Raw genomic sequence first — 23,527 nt, forward strand, 5'->3', positions numbered from 1 at the left:
ACTCATACAGCACTACCTTGTTTAATGTTCAGCACTTGTCACGTTGTGTATATATATATATATATATATATATATATATATATATATATATATATATATGTGTGTGTGTGTGTATATTTGTGTATGTATGTATGTGTGTGTGTGTGTGTGTGTGTATGTATATATATATGTATGTATATGTATATATATGTATATGTGTGTGTATATATGTATATGTGTATATATATATATATGTATATATATGTATGTGTATATATATGTGTATATATATATATGTTTATATATATATGTATATATATATGTGTATATATATGTAAGTGTATGTATATGTGTGTATATGTGTATATATGTGTGTATATATATGTATATGTATATATGTATATATGTATGTATATGTAGCCAACCAATATGTATATGTATGTGTATATGTATATGTATATGTAGAATAACACAAGAAACACAACAGAGTCTCTAGGCTTAGGAAGTTGTTCATAGCATGAGATGTGTAATGTTTTTGAAGTTAAAGATCTTTGAATGTTTGTCACGTTCCAATTTACAGTTATACATTTTATCCAAGCTATTCAGAACAGAAACATAAGCAACCATACAGGCATATCTATTATAGAGAGCACAATGCCAGGTTTATTACAAAGCTAGACTCAGTGTTCGTTTAATATTCAGTAGTAGTCTTCTAGTTTTCACTGATGTGCTATTATAGTTTAGTATTATCTTTTACAATAAATTTTTGATTTCATTTGCATGTTCCCCATGTTTATTTTTAGTAACTAAATCATTTATCAAATTGTGTGTGTGTTTTATGTCTTTAGTCATACAGTAGTGCTAATGTCTCTCTGTAATTAGTTTTTATTTTTAGTGTAAATGTAGAATTATAATTTTCTTCATTAATAAAAAATGTATTTGCTTTGTAGCTATTGAGAAATAAATTATATTTGTATTTTTTTAATTTCTCGTTTATTTAAAGTCATAAAAATCGGATACTAAAAACTAGAACCAAATTAGATTGAAAAAAACAAAACTATTTAGATTTAATAAAGAATATACATTTTTTTACTTAACAAAAAACAACAAAATGACTAAAATATTTACTAAATTTAAAACAAATTTTTTTATAAAAATACAAAATTTTCAGAATTAAAAAAAAAAAAAAAAAAAAGATTATAAATAGAATAAATCTGGTATGAATGCAGACTTGAATTAAGCTTTAAAATGTTCAATATGGGGATATTTAGCTGAGTAGCTCTTTCTTCTACTTATCCTCATAATCCTCCCTCATCCATTTAACCTTTCAGATAACTGTGAGCCTTAACCATTGTTTCTTTTGAGAATTAGATTAGCTGGACTTTCAGAGAAGATCGTTTCAGCAACACAACGTGTCTGAGGCTTCTAAAGTTACGACTGATACGCGGCTGCGACTACTGTGTGTACAGAGATAGAATACAGAAAATCGAAGCGCTGAGATTAGCGGGAATAACTTTCGGGGTTTGGCGTTATCTGGATGGAGTCTGCTGACCGTTTGCTCTCTTTAAAGAATTCGCGTCATTCGTTTTTATTTGTTTAGTTGGATAACGATGAGCTATTTTTGGGTGCAAAGTGCTTTTCTTGGTTCTGTAAGGCAGAAACACTCGCCTGTCTGATTTCTGAATGGCGGATGTTCAGAAAGAAGAAATGTCTGATATGTTCTCATGGTCTGTCGATATGTTTGGCTGTTTTTAGATGTTTTCTGATCAGCTCCCTTCAATAAGCTCCACAAGAACATGTCTCATGAACTGCAAAAAGAGGCCTAGAAGTCTGTTTCCCGGATTGTGTAAACTCTAACAGCTCAACAGTCGGCACCAGCTTTATTAACTAAACTCAGACTGTTTCCTTCATAAAAGATTACTGCTCACGAGAACCTGGGTCGCCGCATAGGCCTCAGCGTCGAAGCGGTGTTCTAGTGTCTGATCGCAGCGCGATCTGCCGAAATTTCAGGGTACTAAGCCTCAAAGCCTATGGGCAGATCGTCTCCCTCTGAGTTTCCAATGTGACTCAGGAAGAAAGAAATTTGCGGCGTCTCAGCAGCTTCTTTCTCTCTCAAGTCCGCAGTAACAACTTGGAAAATAACTTTCCTGAAACCGTCCGAGGTCAAGCGAGAAACGGCGTGAAATTCTAAAAATCGATCGATTTGCTGGTACGTGCGTCTTAAAGGAATGGTGCACGAAAATGTGCTCCGTCTGGTTTGTTACTTCGCTGGATTTGAAGACTGAGCATAGGCGTGGTGCGTCAGAGCGAGGTTTAACAATGTAGTAATTGTTAAATAACAATGTAATAAACAGTAATCCGCATGTAATCCGACCTTTAATGAAATCTGCTGCTTTTCACTAATTGGTACGGTGGTAATGGTTCTTCGAGGTTGGGCTCTCATTCTAATGGCACCATTCACTGCGGAACTGTGGCGATGCGACGCTACATTTCATCACATTGATTAAACCAGATCAGTGTGAAATGATGTTTTACTACGTAGTCAAATGTAACTTTTGGAAAAAAATATGAAAGGTCGCGTTATTTCCTGACATTGAAAACTACGTGAATTTATATCATTTAGATTTCATTCAGAACTTTTTCACATTTATTATTTATTTTTTTTTTTTTATTGCCAATGCGTTTAGAACTGAAAACCAATTAAATAAATATCGAAAGAGCAAGTATCTTTAAATAATGCATAAAAGATATCACTAAATGAATAACTCTGCTGAGATCAGTTACAATCATTTGCGTGCTTTGTGTTGTTGGATGTACAGTCTGCTGAAATCTGTATCCATCTGTTACATTGAATGTATTTGCGTTTTGCAGTTGTCCGCGGTCCTTCTCGAGTGTTATTAAGTGCTTTTCTAGCGATATTTCCGCATAAAGTACGAAAAATAACCCACTCGCTGGGTAGTTTCGTTATGTATACATATCAGGCAGTTTGTTCACTTTAAATGTGTGATTTCACGGCGTCATAACGGTGGTACTTTTAAGCTCTTTTTTTATGGTCACTTATTATCATGGTATGATTTTATATATTGCATTATTGATTATTGCGAGGATAATGTGAGTCATAGTAATCAATCTCATATCACCTAAAAGTTGTTTGTGATTCCATATGAACTTCTTTGTACCATGCAATATAAGTTTTGTTTTGTGAATTTATAGGGTATTTTTTCAGCAGGCTCATATTGAAGAAGTGCTTGTAGCTTGTTTGTGTTATTTTACCTTCAAATGCTGAGATAAAACAACATTGCGTCTACTGTTTTCAGCTCTTTTTCCGTGCTGTTTTGCTTGGGACTTGCAGCCAGTCGGTCTGTACAGGTGATCCTACGTAGCTTACTTCAGCCTCATGCTCAGAGCTGATCATGCAAAGCCAGCAGAGGAGCCTGACCTCTGGGTGATCTGCATCCCTCCCTCTCGTTAGCTACTGTTCCTGGACTATAAAAAGCTGCCAATAAGCCTCACCTGCAGGTTGCATTGTTTATTTATCTCTCTGTTAGATGTTAGTGATTATAGTTTCTGGTTTGACCCACCTCATTATCTGATTCTCTGATGTTTGCTAAACGTTGCTTACCTGTCTCTGAGTTGGACATTGCCTACGCCTCTATATCTGTTAGCCTCTTTGGCCTTCTGCCTGTTATAACCATGCCTTCATTTGCTTAAAAAGCGCACATGGATCCATACGCCTCGAGCCAACTCATTGTGACAGTCATATGATTATCAAGTTTAGTTTTGAAGTCATAAATGTTATTATACTATCACTAAAGTGTTTTACTCTAATTTCTGCCATAGTCAACTCTGATCTTGCATGATATGTGTTTTATATTGAGTTTCATATTTAATTCAGACATTTTCATAAATTGCAGAAACAAACAAGTGATGTAAATCAGAAAAGTTTGGACATTCTGCATATATGTATGTATGTACCATATATATATATATATGTCATATGTATATAATATATATATATATTATAATATATATCTCTTATATCTTCTCTATATTATATAACATGTGTGTATATGTGTATATATGTATATGTATGTGTACTCCATACTCTTTGTACCTATCTACCTCCATATATATATGTATGCATATCACTATAAAAACATCTGGTTGCTTTTCACAGCGGAAGCAGACACTACTATAACGTTTATCATCTTATCAAACTGTGTTTCTCAACATTTAATTACTGTGCATCACAGTCATATATTTATTTTCCATGATGTGCAATATGCATATTTAAGTTACAGAGGACAATTCTCTATCTTTTAATAACTACGTCCATCTACAAATAATCTTCTTTGTAGCTGTTTTAGTCTTTTACACTTTTTTTTTTTTTTTTTTTTTGACGTCTGCCCAGTCCGCAATTCAGCGCCAGAGATTGGCTGTGGCGTCTATTCTCCTCGCCCCATTCTCATTTCGCGACTCATTATATTCTCTTGTTGCTGGTTTACAGTGGATGATGATCAGCAGTTTGGTTTGGGACAGGAGAGTTTATAACTCATGATGTGGCAGAAAGAAAGAAAAAGAGGCTTCTAAGACAGGCTGGACAATTGATCTCTCTCAAATATTCACTTCCCTTTTGAATATGTGTTCTGTAAGGTGAAGTACCAAACACCTTTTCATGAACTGTACCTCACAACAACTTGTTTTGGCACAACAATTTGACTTATTATCTGGAAATTGGAAAATTAAATGGAAAGAAGGCCAGCATCTCCACTCCTGTATTCTAGTCGCTCATTGTCTCTTCTCCATATATGTCCGTTGGATGCTGAAACGGCAAATCCTTTTCTTCTTGTCAGTATCTACCCCAAATTTTCTATTTTTTGTCCATATCAAGTGTACACTTCTAGACGGCCAAATGTGATTTGTCTGTATGTGAATACAGAAAGGTCACTTTGTAGTGAGATCTATCGTTTGTTTTATTCATAACTTTATTGCTGTATGATGACAGAATCGGAGAGATGTTTGTGCTATCTTCTTTCAGGCTCTTTGCTGTTTTTTTCTTAATATATTAATTTAGTTTTGTTTGAAGTAACACTTTAGAACTGAGTGACATTTATTCACTATGAACTTTGTGAAGCTTTTTTTCCCTTAAATAATTACTCTTTATTATTAATAGTTAGTGAGTTATACGTTTGAAGTGTATATAAAATGAGCATGCATTAATAACTAAATCAATTTATGCTACTAATAAATGTGAAATATTATATATGCTATTAAATAACACTAATAAGATTGTAGCATCCTGCATCAAATCATTTTTAATAAATTAATGATGCAAGGCTTTTTGAAATTAAATGTTAAACAGATATTAAACTTTTAGTTGAGCAATCAAATGATTCTTGTACTAGATCAATCAGCATATTAGAAGAGCGATTTGCTGAAGGATCGCGTGACACCAAATGCGCGCGAAATTCAACTTTATTGATAAAATAATTAATTTTACGAATATATTCATATAATGGTTGTTATTAGAATTTATGAAATATTTCACGTTGTTTTTATCAATAAACCCAACTTTTTGTATGAAACAGCGATTTAAAAATGTTGCTCTTTACAACTTTTAACATCCTGTGATTGCTGTTCATCTTGGCTTTCCATCAGATGATTTTACTTCCTCCATGTATATGCTGATGGTATTAGTTAACGCCGAGAAACAGCTTGAATGCGTAAATAACAACCACCAAACTGCCCCGTTCCATCCCATTGGAACAATATCAGTGGCACAATACGTCGGTGGCTCATTTCAGCTTCGACATGAAGCAAATAAAACCGTTCACTGGTGACTATGTGATCATTGAGAAGAATCGATATATCTTTCCGCTGGCGTTGATCTCATGCCTGGGTCTGTCGGTTTAAAATGTTTATGTCATGGTTCATGCGGTGCAATCCACTGTTATATATCAACATAAGAGAAGTTATCTGTTTGTTTTGCCAATATTGGCCATTAATCATTATAGCGCCAGAAAGCGTCCACGGTGACTGTAAATATAGCGCCAGTGTTAATAATATATTAGCAGAAATGGCTGAATCATCGCGATGCTGCTGTGATATTTCATCGTTCATCTCATTTCACAGCTTTTATCCAAGACTAGGTATGTGAACAGCGCTGGATCTTATTATAGACATATATTAAAAAGAAAAGTCGAATGTTGACTGAAATAAAATATGAGGTATTACTTGTTTTAATAAAACTATACTATGTATATCATATTAGTGATTGAAAAATAAATAAAAATAAAATGATTTACTATAAATAAATAATAAATAAATATATATACTATATATATATATATATATATATATATATACTCTATATATATATATATATATATATCAATAATCTAATCATTTATAATTTTACATGCAACTATTAAACCATTATAGTTTATTCCTTAACGTATGTAAACTAAGAATGCAGATATTACCTAAATGTTTTGTTCTAAATGATAATATTGGCATTTGGGATGCTCCAGAAATAGGATCAAAGAAACACTATTATATCAGTCAAGCAGTGCTCCAGCTCATTTCATAGACATAATAATTCACACTGCGTGTCTCAGGATATGCTGTGACTCAGCAGCCTGCGACAATGATGAGCACTAATCTGAACAACACATTCATTACATCTATTTAAATAAATGGTTATTTCAAATAGTTGATTAGTTTATTCCTTCGTTTGTTGTACCAGTAATATTGCACCTTAACTCTTTTGTCTGTTTCTGGTAAAATGATGGGAAGTCAGATGGTTTGTCAGCAGGCTAGTGGGAGGATTAAATGGATGCACAGCTATAATGGATTTTTATTGGACCCATAATCTGCATTAAATGGTAACCTTCAAATGCTATTAGGTGACTAGATTAAAAGTGAAGATTTTCTAGTTCAGTCAATTAGCCTCAGTGAAATATTGCTTCTTTTTTGCTGTCAGTCAAATGGACAGTATATTTTTAAATTATTAAGTTAGGTTCCTTATAGTGATTAAAAGGAAAAAAAAAAAACTGGTGGAAAAAAAAAAAAGTAAGCTGACAAACAGATCAAAATGATATACAATTGTGATTTCAATACATTTACCAAATAAAGCTCCGTATATACATATTTAACAACTATTTTAATAGCGTTTCACATTGCTGACAATTTTATTTTAAAAAGTCATTTTATTTTATTTATTAACTGCATTTTTCAAATGGATTCTTTACTGACTCTAAATCAGATCATTATTTTACATTTTGACTCCAGTTAATTGTTTTTCTTTAAATATAATACTTGTAGATTGTTGCATGCTTTTGATATTCGATGCATATCTAGAAAATTACTTTTAACACCTCATCGTTTGATTTACGATTGGAGTATGTGGAAGGTGATATACTGAGCATCCGTCGACGGCAGAGAAGGAACACAGGCGGCAGCGTTTCTGTTACATGATCATGCAGTCGTGGCGTCAACATGTCATTTGAACCTTTTCCAGAAAGTGCTAAGCACCGTTGTTCTGCAACTCTGTATATGATCCAGAAGAACCGGGCGAACACTGCAGTGTGGTAGACTACCTAGTGGAGGTTAATCCCTTTCGCTAAACTCGTGCTTTCAAGCGTGATAGATGCTAGCTAAACAGATGCGCTTCTACATCGGTAGCTGTAGGCGAGATTGAATCGAAATCCATTTATGCGTTATTGTGCTTCATCCACGTGATCGGGAATATTGAACAGCGACTTAATGAAGTAACACTTTCTGGCACCACACAGTGCGATGCAAGTTTGTCCTAAGCGCTAGAAATGTAGCGTTACTAGAGATGTTTCCACGGATCGAGATGCAATTGGAGGTTGGGGTTTGCATGCATGTATCTCTGGTCAGATTACAGTTTAGTTCCTGCTAAATACAGTAGAACCCTGCCTGAAAGCATAACAGAAAAAGAACAATGATGGGAATTGTATTAACAAATGGGAATTGAATGTAGCAAATAATGGAAAGTATAATGGTGTCTACTGGTATTTGATGGATTCTGTTAGTTAAATCTTATGGAAAAGTGCCCAAAACACACAACAAAAGGAATTTTGTTATGGTTTTATAGGAAAAGTTATTGGTATTTTAATGTAATTTCTGTGATGGTTTCTAGTAGGCTTCTATTGTGTTATTTTAAGCTGGGATATATACCTCAGTATAATGTATTTTAAAGCACAGTAGTATTTATGAGCACAGCGCTGCTTTGTTAATTGAAAGAAGCGCAGATAAAGCTAGTTTGTTCATGTAAAGAGATATCTTTTATTTGTGGTCGCAATCGTGTTTGTATGCATTTTAATTATTGTGGCTTAGAAGGCGATTTTAAGGTACTTCGTCGCCGGCAGTGAGAACTCGTTTTGCTGCTTTATGGGCCAAGCACAGATAAATACATATACTGTTATATCGTCAAAATGCCGTTTCGCAAGTATCCCCTTAAAGTGGCTTAAAGCAGAGAAAGATAACATCTAGGCAGTATTTTGGAGCTCTTAAAGCAACTCTTAAAATGTCATTCATGTTGATCAGACAACAAAGATGTGACCCTGGGCCTGCCAGTCTCACATAGGTGGAATTGTAACGGTTGTAGTAATAGCCAAAAATACATTGTGTGGTCAAAGTGATTTGCATAACATAGCCAAAATCATTAACATATTAATTAAAGAACATGTCCCAAGAAGATATTTTTTTATTTCCTACAGTAAGCTATAATAAACTTATTTTAGTAATATGCATAGCTAAAACTTCCTTTAAAAGCAACTTTAAAGGTAGTTTCTATCAAAATTTCTATTTTGCATCATCAGATTCAGATATTCAAGCGGTTGTATCTCAGCCGGATATTAATTATGTATAATCATCTCAATTTAAAAAAAAAACACTCACTTGACTGGTTTTGCGGTCGAGTTGCAAATAGTCGCAGGATAAACATTTTTAAAATGCATGGTAAAAGCAGGTGCAAATGGTCACGTCTTGAAATGTCAGGCGGGAAAAGGCGCATGTGCTGAAACCTGTCTCTCATCGTAGATACCTCACAGGTGTCTCCTCGTTGCATCCCTACTCTCGCTGGCCTGGGTCACAACCGTTACCTACAAGCTCTGCGCGACTCAGAGACAACAAAGAGCATGAGCTGGGCGTAGCTGATCCATCTTCTAGAGCTTTTCACCATATCCTCAGATTTGCTCTCTTACGCCCTCTTGCTTCCATCTTCCACATCTGCCGGCATCTTCGTGGTGGTGCACAGATGCGTCATGGCGTTCTGGATCGTACCCGCGACGCGGTTTTGCATGTCCAAATGGGAAGGGTGCTCTTCAGCTTGTGGTGGTGGGCATCGTCTACATCTTCTGCTGGTTCCGCGTGAAGGAAGACTGAACCAGGTACCGCGTGAGTGATCTACTACTTTGTGGTGCCGCCACAGAATCACGGTGCTTGCGCGCAGTGATGCGCCCTGCGAGACCGCTCACCGACTCCTATGCAGTGCGGTGCTCTGCAGAGTTTACCTGACCGCCTCAGGGTGGTGTTCATGGGCACTCTGCGGGTTCCCTTCATCCGTTAGGACCTAAAATAAAGTGCTAACCAGCTCCTGTATGCGAGAGCTTCTCGCAGGACTTCCGTTACGGAGGCCGAGCCCATGGCGCCTCTGGGCCGAGCGTCCCAGCCCTCCCGGCCGGGCTTGCTTCCGCAGAACGCCGGCCGGCGGACGGCGCCGCCGATGGACACCTGCCTGCCGTGTTTCAGGTGCGCTCGCCCGAGCCACCACTCCCCTTGAGCCGCTACGGCCAGAGAGGACACCTCTGATCGATCGACATGCCAGAAACGCTACCCGGCCTGGGGCCAGCGCCAGTGGTTGGCGCTTGCGGAGACGATAAACGTATCCTGCAGTTCATCACGCCCGCCACCGTCGGAGATCAGGTACAGGGCGGACGCTGCTAATACGAGCTCCTGCAATCACGAATTACGTCCCTGTGACGTCTGCTGCGTTTCGCGAAATGCATGCCATTCTGGTTTCCGTATAAATGCATTGCAATGTTAAAGCGTAAGCGCCGAGCGTTGCATTTTTCTTTTGGCGTGAAAAGCCTCCAGAAGATGTGTATATATTTTGTATGTATATACTGTCTCTTTTTTACTATCCGTTTAGAAATGTGCTCCCGTGAAAGGGATATATATACGTCATAGTGTTTACAGCCAGAAACAAATTACATTGGAAAAATGGGTCGGTGGACCACATCCCAACACACGCCTTGTGTGTGGGTTTTTTTATATACTAGCTACTAGAGTTTATTTTACATTTGGGTTGATCAATATATCAAGTGGTGGTTTATATACAGAAAGCACTTGTTACAAACCTGGATTTTACCACTTGTGATTTGCATTGGCGATGCAATCAAAAGTCCTTGTTTTTGGTTAGAGCTGTCGATGTTTTGAGTAGCTTTTTGAATCTCACGGTACATGGAGGATTTGGCGCTCTTTAGTGAATGAATCCCCTTTACGCTGACCTCTGCAGGTGAGAATCACCTGTCAGACAAAATCAAGTGGCATTCATTGTCTGTTTGCCTTAAAATCTGTATTTAGTTTGTTAAAGTGTCTTGAGTTATTGTATTCTTTGGTTATTAAAAGAAATACCTCATTGACTCTGTATAGCACAGTTGAAATCCGTTAAATCCTTTGCACAATAAATCCAGTTAATATTGCACAGAGAGAATCAGGTTGGATCTGTTAAGTGGGAATTTATATTAAAATTAAACCATAAAAGCCGCACAGCTCTCGGCAGTTTGAAGGAAGCGGTTTGTACAGAAGAATAAGCTAGCGTTGAATTGTTTTATTTTTCCAAGCATTCTGGCGCCAAAATCCCAGATTTTAAGCTAGTTAAATGAAATTTGTATTATTTATTGCATATTTGTGCATTTCTGAAATGATGCATTTATTATATCATTCACTAGGTTTAGCATGACTCCACTGACCAAGTGTAGGCGTCTGTCGATGGCGCTACCGGGTTAGATTAAACGCATTGATCCGGCTGCGATGTGAACCTTGCTTGTTTTATCACGTCAAAACAAGCACAAGCCCTGCGAAGCAAGGTGGCGTTGTATGGCGGTCCTCTCCATTCTTTCCCCTCTTCCGAACATTGGGCTGCATATAGTAATAATATCGGTTACTACTCTCATCCGTTTGTCTTAGTCTCATCATCAAAATTCCAAGTAATAAACTTGTGAGGTGCAAAAATGTGGCTGCACGGTTCTCAGAGGCCCTGACCCACATAATTTTTCCTATGTGTAATGACTTAATTGTCCAGTTTTTAACGTTTATTTTTATTCCCTAAGGTGCAACAAGATGCTAAGCTAATGGCATTTGAAGTTATCTTTGCCTGAATATACCTGAGTGTATTTACACAAGTAACCTTGTAGAATCTCACAGGGGATAGAAATTGCCCCTCCACACACAGGGCTTCGCTGCCTTGTAGTGTGAAACAAAACAAATCACATCCTCTACTGTAACAGTCTCTCTGCTATTGGTGCATCCAGCCGCCTGTCAGATTAGGTACTCCTTGCTGATTGGTGCTTATAGTAGGCGTTAGTTTCTTGCTACCTAAGCATGCAGTTTGCTTTGGTGCTACTCTGATTATTTTGCCATGTAGAAAACTGGGGATTATTAAAAGTGCACCAAGTATTACTTTATTACTAATTTATTTTTACTGCGTTGAAAAGTGTTTTGAAAACATTTTGCTAGTAAGATTTAATAAAATATAGCAAACATAATAAATTAGACATGGCGTTTCAAGTAGAAAGGTTTAAATATGAATTATTGGAGAAACCCATGAAAGTAGCTTTCTCCGCACAAAATTAAAAAACTAAGCTATTTTTAACTTTGTATTGTGTGTGTGTGTGTATATATATATATATATATATATATATATATATATATGTGTATATATATATGTATACGTGTATATATATATGTATATATATGTATATATGTATGTTATTTTTTCTTCTAAAAATAAATGTTAAGTATATGTGACTTTGATTAATTTTGCAATTAGATTTATACATCATCCAAACTGAATAAATATATTTCTGTAAATAAATGTCTATTAGAAGCTTATTTAAATCTGGAATCTACAAGGGATGCAAAAGAAATCTAGATGCGAAGGAAAAATCTCCTACACTTGTCCAAATAAGGAAATCTTAGCAATGCATTTCTATAAACAAAATTAAGTTTCAATATATTTACTGTAGGAAATGTTTGTATGATCTTTTCACTTTAATATCTAATGATTTTTGTAAGAAAAATCTATAATGACATTACTTCTAACAGGTTTGTGGTCGGTCACATACTTTTAAACAACATTTTCCATCTTTAATTCATTTGCAGTCGTTATTGGTTAGGATTGTAGTTCTGGCTTTGGAATTTGGCCTAAAAAAGGTCTTAGAAAGCAAGTAGCTCTTTTGAAAAACGTAGCTTTGTATCTCTTATCATATTTAAATTACAACAAAACACCTTTGAACTCAACTGCACTGGTCTGTGAAGCAGCGATACTTGGTGCACCTTTAGGTAGGATTATCCCCAGCATCATGGCCTTTGTTTTTTCCCCACCTGAATTCATTGCCATTTGAGTTTTCCAAATCAGAAAGCGAACCTGGAAGCACGCGGACTTGGTGCACCACATGGGAGATCGCGCCTGTCCTTGACTCCATTTGTGCCTGCTTTGATCCCAACAACCAGATGCCATACAGGTGCATCAGCAGGTGAAAAGTTTCTTGCCAGGTTGGAAAAAAGAAGCGAGATCGATCTCTCCAATTGTACCCGTTTCCCCTACAGTTGCTCTTTTAACACTGGAGTCTCTCGACTCGGCTTCCTCCCTGGTTTGCTGCTAGCCCTTCCCTCACATTCACATGTGTGGCTCAGGTGTATTCTGGTGCAGATATTCACGTTTTAGATCTCCTGCAAATATAAATCGCTAGTAATGCGGTCCTTCTGAGAATGGTCCTCCTCAGCGTTCATTTCAGGGCTGTGTGTGTGATTTCTGTGCATGTTTAGCTTTGATTTGGCTCATCCACTCCATTCTGGATCACTGTTGTTGTTTGCTGGAAAACCTGCATTTTCATGCTATCAGTGTTGTTTTTTTAATTTTATGTTTTTGATGGCTGCCAGATGTACGTGCCCATCCGTCGGTGCATCTCCTTTCGTGCATCTGTTTTGTAAATGGCCAGTCACTACTCCCGGCCTCTTCGGTGCTAACACTGTGATCGTTCTCCCTTCATATATAAGCCAGTGAAGCGTTTAAGATGCATTTTCAGCTTGTAGTCAAGGTCTAGAAACAAGCTTCGCTGCTGAGGATCTGTATTATGAAATATAAACACCTCAAATATTTGCTATCGTCCTGTTAAGACACCGCTTTCGCAATAGCTAAGTCAAATAATTTTTTTGTTTACTCAGGCATTTTGTTTTCCTCTGGCGAACTTGAATATATCAACTGGAAATATTCATCAGCTACTGTCAGAGAGTCACGAACTTCCTTGTCTGAACAGTGATGACGATATCGCAGCATTAAGCTTAATAACATAGGTGTATATTATACTTGATGCCTTTATTATTATACCTTGTATTATGAAAACCGTGATATATAATATTGAAGCATTCAATAATGCATTACTATTAAACTAGAGCATATTTACTGGTTCAGGAAAGAACCTTTAACACCACGTGGATCTCTATGATGGAAAAACACTCTTAAAAATGAGATTTTATCGGAATCTGTGGTTCCAGTCTTTAACATCACGGAACCTTTCTATTGTATGAAAATGTTTTGTGATCAACTGTTTTTAAGCGGCTCAGAATCTTTCCTTTCATAAAGGTTCTATACAGCGGAAAAAAGGTTCTTGCTCTTTTCACGATGAAGAAAACCCGTTAATTCCTTTAAGAACTGCTCACGGAAAGGGTCTTTGGGGTTGTTCATTGGCATCGCTGTGAAGAAGAAGAAGAAAAAGCGCTGCCTTTTACAGTGAAGGTATTTTAGAAATATTAAAATGGTTCTTCGTGAACCTGTTTCGATGGAAGATTTTTTCAAGAAGACGAAAGCGGTTCTTCCAGCGCGAAGAAATAAAAGCCTAATGGAAGCTTTATTTTTAAGACTGCACTTGATTTTGACATCTTAAAGATGGCGCCGGTTATGATGTCATCATTGGGATACCATGTTCATTGCCATTATTCCATTTTTCACCCATTATTTTGTGGTGCCTTAAAGCGTCGATTACTTCTAACATGCGGTAACCAGTTCAGCAACTCAACAATACCAGTATATTTCTATTTTGTTTTCTTTCAGCGTGCCAATGCAGTAAAGCGGAACTGTACGCGAACCGTGTAACGCCATATGGCGGCCAGGCGATGGCGTAAACATTCAGCGTCGGCATGGTTCACGTGACCGCGCGTGGAAAGGCGGCTCACGGACGGCAGCACTAGACATCAACCTGTTAAAAAAAAAAAAAAAAAAAAAAGCGGCGTGAGAGAGGCGAAGAGTTAGGGCTGGCCGGATCTCCGGCGTGCGTGTGGTACTGCTTCACCAGCGGCGAGAAGCGATATCTTCAAGGTGCTAAACTGAACCGTATTTTTGTATATTCAGTTTTAAATGTATAGTTGTTCTTGTAAGCCTTACCTTTGTACTGATACAGCGTATCAGACTATTCATCAAAAGAATTACAGAACAGGAAATGTCTCGTGTATGGTGTACAGTAGGAGTATACGTTTGGTTGTTATGTACAGGTATTTTAATCCTATATTGTTTTGTTTTTGTGATTGAGTGTAGGAACTGCTCACGATGAATATGATATAGACATTACAGTGTTGCTTATGTATAGAATGTTTCTGAAAGTAACCCTGTAATGCTACATTGGCAGTTAGCTAGCATGCAGTTTTTATTCCATTTTACTCTCCTTGCTGAAATATTGGGGATGGGGTATTTTTACCGTGCGTTTTTCACCTACGTCGTGACTCTTTTTATTAAAAATGGTGCGTTGACCTTTCCGTTGTGAATTTGTGTTTCACATGGCCGGGATCTGTCAGTGTAAACCAAGCGACTTCCACGTTCAAAGCGGGATTGTAGAAAAGAACAAGGTTGGAACAATAGTGAACCACAACTAATAATCAAAATGCAGTTCCTCAATTTCCAGACTATGCAAAAGTTCGATTTTGATTTACTGTTTCGTTTTTTTAAATCAAGGGCATGGGAAAATTACTTTGCAGGTGATTTGAAATGTTTTATATCTGGTTTGTGTTTTTTTTTTTTTTTTTGTTTAGACATTGAAATATGTTGGACAATTAATGAAATTGCCAAGTCGTTCGAATCATTTTCTTTTGAAGGGTTTTATGGCGGAACAGTTTAGAAAGTCAAAGCATAAAACTAAGTATTTATTAGATTAGTAAACTTTATATATATATATATATATATATATATATATATATATATATATATATATATATATATATATATATATATATATCACGACAAACATATATTGTTTTCCTTATTACCCAAGTATTCTTAAACTGAAACTATTTGGTGTAAAATGCAATTAAGCCAAGCAGTTATGTATATTTTCAAGCGTGGACATTAATCAGATGTAAAATCCCAGCTGTAACCGGGTCCCCAAGGCAAACCAAAGTTGTTTCAAATGCACTTTTCAGATTATAAATATTACGCATACGTGAGAAAATATGCTGCTGATCATGCTCCCCCTGAACACAAGGCGTATTCTTTGTTATCAAACATTTGAAATAGTGAACTTGCTTTGAGAAGGAATGTCACTTTATTTTTTATCCCACGTATGATTTATTCACAAAAAATTGAACATGTATAATATAAATATATATATATATATATATATAATTGCATATATATATGCTGAAAAGCACAGTGCAATATGTTTTAATACTGATGCGTTTCTATTTTGTATAAATTCATTCATGATCTTTTTGTGTGTTCTCAGGTAGCTTTGGGTGTTTTAAATGACAGGTCTCATGTTTGCCATGAAGCTGATTGTCTGGCCAGGCAAACGATAACAGCAGTTCATTCCCATAAATTCACGTTGCAGTTCCTGGGCTGTGTCGAAAATCCTTTCGATGAAGCAGTTTACTTTTACATACCGTTTAGTTTTGTAAATGGACGATGCGCCCTCGACCAACAGGAGTGTGATGCGGCTGAGTGCATGAGCGTCGCGGTTTCATTAGCCTTTAAATTATAACGGGGACTGGCGTGAAGAATAAGTCGTATCTAAGCAGAACTACAGGATATTAAACAAAGTGTTTTGCTCTCTTATGGCCTCAGAAGTGATTCAGGTTCTTGGTGGGAAGCGTGATGCATGGTAGTTTTTCACGTTTTACATGAAGTAAAATCTCAACACGCGTCGTATTGTATTATAGAAGAGGTTGTGTCGCATGGCGCGAGAAGCTGGTGCAAGCGGGAGTCTGGATAAGTCTGAGGTCAGAGTGTGCGCTGTGAGAAGACATCTGTTGTATGTATTAATGAGTCTAGATTTTGCTATATGCATCCTTGTGGAATGTGAAATTGAATGTTTGTGTGTTTATCATATCAGTCTGTACTGAGCGTCAAGCACAGCTGAACCAGTTAAGCGATGCAGGAAAGTTACTGATAAAATTTGTTTGCACTTTTTATTTGACTTACTTTGGTTGACGGGTGGATTTAAGCTACGCAATAAATAAATCCGCGATGCTTTGATTCGCTCCCCGCTCAGGCCATCCGCCAGCGTGGGCAGGTTGTTTCTTAAGTCAGATTTGGAGAAATTCAGCATTCAAGTAGCTTCCTTGCGGCGGATGGAATGCCCGTCGAAACGAGAGATAAAAGCGATCCATGGCCCCTTCAGTCCATCAGGTCACGTGTCTCCTGAAGTGCAAGCTGTGTTTTTAGCCATTACTTCTGTTATTATAGATCCATAATCACATCTTACACCCTCCCCCTTCTTTCTCGCGTCGAAATCCACCCACATGCTTGTTTGTGGAGAGGGTTTTCCGCCTCGCGCTTCTTAATTAGTGCGTGTTTCTCTACTTCACTGGAGAATGCAAACAGAGGACTGGTTTTATCCCAAGGCGACGGTTTAAATAAAAATCAATTATTAACGGTTGGATCCGTTTTGGAGTGTAGTGTAGTTACTTTCTCCAGGTTTGAGCTCTGATTCAGGCACCATTCACGCAGAGGATCGCTCGTTGAGCAAGTGATGAAGCTACATTTCTTCACATCTGTTCCTGTGAAAACCAGCTACATTTGAAGACACCTGGGCTGAAATCGTTTTTGGCAAAATCTTCATTTTAAAGATTACAGTTTAAAAGCAGAAATGTATTTATTGAGCGATAGCTGTAAAATCCTAATCATAATGAATGTAGTTGTTACTGGGTAAACATCGACGAAGATAATGTTAGTACACCTTTACCGCAGGGCGTGTTAGTAAGAGATTAATTAATTTTATTCAGTGCAATTTATTCCTCAGACTCAAAGGCGTCCACCAACAAACTACATACCCAGCTAACAAAAATGTGGTTTTGTAAATGTTTTAAATGTTTTGGTTATCAAACACGATGTTAAAAGTGCCTAATGAGATTTTAATGCAAAGTGAATGGCGAATGAGCCGTGGCGAATGAAAACATCCTCACAAGGTTAAAGTGAACTGTTAGAAGAGAATCGTTCCGTGAATCGCTTTTAAAGCGAGTCCAAAAGCCGTTTAGTGCTGGCGTCCACATGAAGCATTAGCATTACGCCCTTGTTGAGCATCAGAAAAAGTGGATTTCGCGCGTTGATCCGCATAAAAAATAAAATTGACAGATAAAGCAAATAAATAAAATTGACCAATCACTGGAGGGTTTGGAAAAATAAATCATTGAATGAATCATAGGATCTGTTGAACAAATAAATTGAAAAAATTGTCCTTATTATACATATTGCAGTGTTTTTGACCTGGCATGCATGTCAACCTGTTGTTTAGGACCAATATTCACCTTTCATAACCATAATAGGTAGCTTTAAAAAGAATGCTCTGCTTTTTATTTACTTAAAAAATCAAAGTGTTCTCTGGTCATTTAAAATATGATCCGTCAAGGTTTTGAGATTGACCAAAGACCAGCTAATGGCGTTACCCTTACGTGAAGAACCTTTCCAGAACATTCAGAAACGTTTCCCGTTAGCGTGAAGTTCAAATCATTTTCTAGCCGAATTCAAGCGGACTTGTTTTAACATTTAAAGTTGTGTGGAGTTTTTGTTAAGTAATTGATCATTTGTTAATATATTACAGAGGACAACGTTTATCAACTACTGTGAGACCAAATGTAGCTTGCAGCTTGGGCCTTTTTATTAATTTTCTTCATTAGCGTTTATTAACAGAGCTGTGCAGGAGTGACCCCGAGCTAAAGTTCTTACACACACAGAAGGCGTTTGATTTCTCTCCAGCGAGGGGAAATTGTATTTACCCATAAATGTGTTTTGAGATATTCTCTTACTTGAAGGTAGTTTTAGCAATTGAAATGCGTCTGGTCAGGGTTTATATTCTAAAAGTATGTGTTTGAAAAGTTGGTAGTTTATGTTTTAAGGCAAAAAGGTGTTTTTTTTTTTACTCGTCAGGCCGGATTACAGTTTATTTTTGATCGGATGTGGATTGTAGTAATGTTTATCAGAATGTTAAAATGGATTCAAGGCGTTTATTTTTGATTTTGTGTGGCGTGTTGTCTAAACGTATGCGGAATCTGAAAAAAAAAAAAAAAAAAAAAAAAAGTATATTATTCTTTAGATATCTGACTGTTTTTTTGATTGGCTGTATCTTTGATGAAAAATGTCGTCTGTGTTTGACAACTTTTACTGTTTATATTTCAAAGAGAGGAGCCCAAAAAAAGGATATTAGGAAAACTAAAATTGTCTGTGTAATTTTTGCATGGGTGTGCCGTGAGTCGACATAACGGTATTCTGAAGATTAGGGTATTCATTTTTTGTCACTTGGTAGGTTCACACTCTCATTTAGTCCGGTGTCTTTTTCTAATTCAGAGGATTTATTGTTTGATCAGTCAATTTGAATGGTTTTCTGTGGTCTTGACTCAGATTTGATTTCAGGCTGCTCTTCAGTAATCACCAGCAAAAACCCCACGTTGTTTCTTCGTTTCATTCCTGTTTTCAATTGGGGCGCGATGCGACTCTAGACGGACGTAGAGTTGAAAGAAAACACGTTTTTCGTTTGTTTTGCATTATTTCTACATCTCAGTCTTAACCTCAAACTGTATTTGAGACGGACTAACATCAACCAGATCAGGGTAAACAACTGGCACAGTTCACGCGTTTATTTACCTTTGGCTTAAAGATGAATACAGTGCAAATACAGAGCGTCTCCCAGGGCAGTGTGGGATGTGTAGTTCTTGCATTTATTTTTTACGCCGTTTAGAGTTTTAGGTAATGTGCCAATTTCCGTTTCATTTTCTTAAGTTCTGTTCTGTCGTTTGAAACTTTATGCAACATCTAAAAGTTTTGTTATAAAAACGATACAAAGCTTACGTGTATTGTACAGATTCCACAGATGATCCAAGATACAGGTATGCACATGGACGAATCTTAAATTTTTGTATCTTTGTCATTTTTAATACAATAAAATGTGGCCGAAATGAAACCTTTAAGCTGTTTATTTTTAAGCGTTTCCTGAGAGTGAATTCATTATCTGTAATCATCAAAAAGACTAGAAAGCCTCACCCGATGTGATTATCGGTTTCATAATAAAGTGCAATATCCAGTTTATTTTGATCAGTTTTCTGCGAATAATACGAGACTTCCGATTCATTATAGCCTTAAATAAGGAAGTATAAGGGTGAAACTAGGTACCTTACAAATTAGTGCATTTATAATGAAAACAATTATAATATGTTAATAAATGGCGTTTTGCAATATTAAGCAGCATAGTTTTCTTTAGCGCGCTAAAAATAATCCGATGAAACCGAGTCGCGCACATTCGCGTTTAAAATGACAGCGTCCTTTAAAATCACATCTGGAAGCTCACGCTAAAGTAAAGTGGAAAAGTGCTCAATAGTGCCGATTGATTAAATACAAAAGCTTGCTCAAACTCATTCTTTATAAATCACTTTGGTGCTTTATTTTAATTAAAACGTTTTTAATAAATATGTTGAAAAAGGTTTGTAGTTGCTCATCAAAGCCTCTGGATGGCGCTGTTATTATTCCCGAGACCACGAGGTTTGTAAAAGGCCATCGTTATTTCACAAATGTGCAGATTTTTCACAAATGATGGCCGTGAACACAGTTTTGGCAGTTAGTCAGCAAACCAAAACACTATAAAAATCCGCCTGTAGTTAGTTTTGTAGTTCCTCTGAACGGGTTAAAATGGCCATTTCTCTTACTGTCACAAACTGAAGAACAGACAGGCGTATAGAGAGAAAACTTAAAGAGCTCGTTTAAAGTATTTTAGGATTAACACGAAAATGATTATCACTTCCTTATTGTTTTTATTTTATTGCACTTAAAAAAAGGTTTAAAGATTAGTTTAATCTTTCTCTCTTTTATGTTTACTTACGTTCACGATTAACTAATCTAAACTGTTATTCACGACCCTTTTACTACATTTCAGTGCTTTGTTTTGGTAGGCGTCGCAGCGTGTAAAATACTGCGTACGCTCACCTTTTCAGTACAGTACTCGCCCAGAAAAACTCGCTCGAGTCTAAGCAGCGCCAGCAAATTCATCCACAGTTGCAGCAGGCAGGCTTTTAGTCGCAGGAGGCTCTTTTTTTAAGAGGCGGCCCGACCGTCAAGCGTGCCAGTCATCCCGGGTGGGGATTTTGCCTTGCGGAAGAGGTCATACAGCCTCTGGTCAGGGTCACCGAGCGCCTCGCTGGCGTTAACGTTCTCTTTGGTGGGCGCCTCCAAGATAAGCCAGCATGCAGGTTTTTGCCAGGCTTCTCCCTTCCTCTTCCCTGACCTGCGGCCCAGCCAGATCGCTTTGTGGCCCACGAGGCGAAGAACATCGGGTTGGGCTTCACGTAGTCAGGACCCGTGCGTGCCAGCTGGCCCGCAGTCAAGCGTCTGTCTCACAGAGAGACACGTCAAACATCAGGGCGCAGCCCACAGGTTCCTCATGTAAGACTTGCATATGGACCTGCAGAGGAAAAAAGCGGAGAAACTGAGCATGCCAGCTCGCACTGAATATTTGAATAGTACTTTTGCTCACATTTGCAAACTTTTTCAAACTTTACAGACAGATCAAACAGAAGTGCATGCAAAATGCCTCTTTAAATAAAATGCATTAAAAAATATTACCAAACCGCTTTAGGCAGTATTTTAATTGTAAAAATAGATTCACGGTCTTCTTGTGAACGTACTAGAAAGGTAATTATTTATTTCAAAACACACCTCAAAGAATTTTTTGCGAAAAGTGTTTTATGAAATTGTCAAAGGCTGATTTAGATTTATTTTCTGCATTAGAAGCTCAAACTTCAGAGTCTTAAAAATAAACAACATACTAGATATTTTCTGGTTATTATGAGAGAAAAAAATATTATGCATAGATTTAATATGAATAAATACTGAGTATGAAATATGAGTCTTTTAATTTTTTCCCTTTTTATGGCAATAAAAAAATGAAAAAATATAAACAACATGTTTAGTCGAAAATGATACTTGACAAGGCTGTAAGATACAAAAAATATTTAAATAGCGAAATATATATGAAAATGATTAGATATGATGTGGAAATAGTGAAATAAACTCTATCGACTAATTTTTATCCAACAGAAAAGTGGCAACATGCCCAGGCCATCCATTTATGAGAAATACTAATAATTAACAAAGAAATGAATGACATCAATAAGCATAGAGTCAGCTCATGTGATACACTCTCAGGAAAAAAGGTACAAAAGCTATCACTGGGACAGATTTTTTTAAAAAGGTACATAAAGACCTAAAGAGACCACAAGAATTTTTGTTTTAGTATAATTAAAATGAACATAATAGGTACAAAGTACCTTTTGAAAAGGTTTCCTTAGTGACAGCTTTGTACCTTTCTTTCGAGCGTCGATTTCCTCCAAAAAAACAGTCACCTGAATCTCTCTCTGTCCTTCGTGTCCCACAGAAGCAGCTTGATCGCGACATCGGGGTCAAAGTTCATGTTGTGCACCTTGAAATCGATCCCCAGCGGGACTCGGCGGGATTAAATCGAGCGTGCCTTGGTGACGATGCAGAGGGCGATTTCCCCTGACGAGTCTCCGAGAATAGCGATCGGTCCCGAGTTCAGGGCACCTGCATCCCGATCTCAGCTGCGAGGCCTTGACTGAGCAAACAGGTTAAAAGGACAAAGAGAGGTTCGCAGAATAACGTGCATACAACCTAGTTCAGAACAATGGCGGCCTGTGGTGATGGCATTGTGAACAACAGAAATCTTTTACTGTTGCTGCTTGAGAAATCTGTGGCATGTGTGCATACTGTTATATGTGAAATCTAATCATAACACTGTTTTCAAGTGTGCGTCTGTAACAGATACTGAAGGATATCTTTAATTAGTTTGAATAATCCAGTTAGCGTTTAATCCACATACCTAGCACGTTCAAATATCATGTGAGCATTATGCACATAAACGCCGGTATTATAATTAATTAAGTGTAATATCCTTGTGTTCCCGACCTTCTGTGAACTTTCTCCTCCAGGCTCTGGATCTCGAACCAAAAGGACTACTTGGAAAGCTCTTCGTCTTTGGGTGAACAGCTTTGAGCAGTATTTTAATTGTAAAAATAGTTACGGTCTTCTTATGATAATGGCAGCAGACATGCTAGAAGGTATTGTTTATATTAGTATAGCATAATTTAATGGTACTAATACTTACCAGAAGATCTTAATATAAAATAAAAAGTATAAATAAAATAAAATAAAATTATAAGTTATTTGTCTTTAATAGTAGTGTACCCCATCCCCCAAATAAAATAAATAAATAAATTAAATTCTGGTATGATATAATTCAGCCAGTTTTGATGTCACATTCAAAAAATATAAAAAAAAAATTACAAATAATATATAATACAAAAAAAAAAACTATATATATATATATATATATATATATATATATATATATATATAATTTGCTTTATTTTTAGTTTGTGTGTGTGATTTCACGTTGAATTAAATCATATCAAATTAAAATAAATTAAAAAAATTCGAAAAGTAAAAATTCAATATTTGCTCAGTTAATTTCTTCAATAAAATAATCATTTATTGTTTGCTGTCGTTTATTGACTCAGGTTCAGTTGTATCAAACAAATATTCAGCTCTAATGAGATAAAGAGCCTATTAGGTACAGATTCAAAATTAAAGAAAAAACCAACAAAGCTGCTTTAAACATTTTAAAATTAAAATTGAAAAAATTAAAAAATTTATATTATGTGCGCCTTCAAACACAAATGAAGACTGTACAGATGATTGTTAAGATGTTGACTTTAAGGCAATGAAAGCACAACCTTTGAAAACACCTTAACC

General features: G+C 36.6%; 1 pseudogene; it reads left to right on the top strand.

Annotated features, from left to right (window-relative positions):
• LOC122361967 overlaps nt 1-9,987 on the top strand; it is a 14,139-nt pseudogene extending 4,152 nt beyond the window's left edge.
• The last annotated feature ends 13,540 nt before the right edge of the window (nt 9,988-23,527 follow it).

This window comes from Puntigrus tetrazona, chromosome 17, assembly GCF_018831695.1.
Source record: "Puntigrus tetrazona isolate hp1 chromosome 17, ASM1883169v1, whole genome shotgun sequence".
Lineage (NCBI taxonomy): Eukaryota > Metazoa > Chordata > Actinopteri > Cypriniformes > Cyprinidae > Puntigrus > Puntigrus tetrazona.